The sequence below is a fragment of the Lactuca serriola genome, chromosome 8 (assembly GCF_051521515.1).
Source record: "Lactuca serriola cultivar US96UC23 chromosome 8, Lser_US96UC23_V15, whole genome shotgun sequence".
NCBI lineage: Eukaryota > Viridiplantae > Streptophyta > Magnoliopsida > Asterales > Asteraceae > Lactuca > Lactuca serriola.
Window position 1 is genome coordinate 310,455,275 of NC_136415.1, and position 1,753 is coordinate 310,457,027.

Genomic DNA, 1,753 nt, shown 5'->3' on the forward strand with positions numbered 1-1,753 from the left:
TATACCTTGAGACAGGTTCAAACGTTTTTGACAACGAACATTGACACTAAAATACTTATGAACTCACCAGCTTAATGCTGATAAACTCTTTCAAAATAACTTGTATCCTCAGGTCATCAGTAGACAGGTACCGATGCCAGCTTTTGAGATGATGGAGCGTACTCAAGACTCATCATTTTATTATTTTGATTTACGTTGTATTTTTTTGGTGTCTAAAACTGTACAGAACACGCATGTATTAAATTTATATATTTAATGCAATGGATGATGTTGTTTGCCTATTTACATTTACTGTGTTGTGATTACCTTACATGACGTCCTCCTCCCCAGAACATTTCCGCCGTTCTTGGTTTTGGGGTGTGACAATATTGTTCTAGCCCGCTAGGGGTTCCGAACTCTATCTCCATTCTACATACTCAATCCTGGCCCGATCCCAGGCCTTCCACAATCAATCACCCTTGGTCTGCATCCCGCCCCGTCTGTCTGATACTCGCTCAAACCAGCCTACGCTCGGCTGACAGAACCACTGTTGAATCCCAACAACTAGACAACCTCTCTTGCTTATTGATCTCCCGGAGAATTTCCAATTCTCCCCTACTTAGAGCACTTACTATCAACCACCGTTCGCCACACCGACCTCCCTTATCAACCCTACACAACACAAAACCTTCCATGCGAACTGATTCCCAATAGAAGGAATGACCTTCAGAAAATTACATAACAACACTGATCATCCCGGGCTCCAAAGAAACCCGACCTTCAGCTAACCACTCCTCAGACTACACATGCTACCCGACATTCAGACCAAAAGCCAGATTTCTCACTATTAAACCTCATGAATGATAATAAATGAAATTCCCCACACCAAACCAATAACCACACCATAACCCTGAAGGAACAACGAATACCATACCAAAAATTGAACAACGAGACTAGCAGATATACAATACTCCAAAATAATCACAAGATAACAAGACATCAAGAAAGAAACGTACCCGCAGCTGCATCCAGCACTGCCCTGACCTCCTCTGCTGTAAGCTAAAAAACACGACCCTGAGCCCTCGGGGGCTCTGCTCCACCCTGACCTCCACCCGTAATCCTCAAAGTGGCCGGTGCTGGAGCCTGCACCGGTCTTGTAGCAAGCTGTGGACAGTTGACCCTCAAGAGTCCAACCTGATGGCAATGATAACAAATCCTCAAATCCCGAACCGAGGCTGTCTGCCGACAATCCCTCGCATAGTGCCCCATCTTTCCGCACTTGCGGCATGCACCACCGGACCTACAAACTCCGGTGTGACCCTTCCCACACCTTCCACAAGTGCGGCTACTCTGATCTCCAAATCTAGAATCAACGGTCTTGGACTGTTTCTGCACCGGCTGCGACTGTGTCGGGGCCTTCCTCTGCTTTCTCAACTCCAACTCAATGTCCAACTCACGCCTCCTGGTGGCCTCCTGCAACTCCAACAAGGTCTCGCACCTCTGCGTAGACACAAACTGCCTGATATCCCTCTTGAGCATACTCAGATATCGGGACATCTGAGCCTGCTCCGAAGCGAACTCAGAGCAAAACATCACCCTCTCAGTGAACACCCTGGTGATCTCCATCACCGACTCCGAATCCTGCTTCAGCTCTAGGAACTCCTGAGCTAATCTCTCCCTCTCAACCCGCAGAACATAACGAGTGTTGAGCATCTCCTGGAACTGATCCCAAGAAACACAGCCCTCTACGCATCCGAATATAACCCCGTGGTCA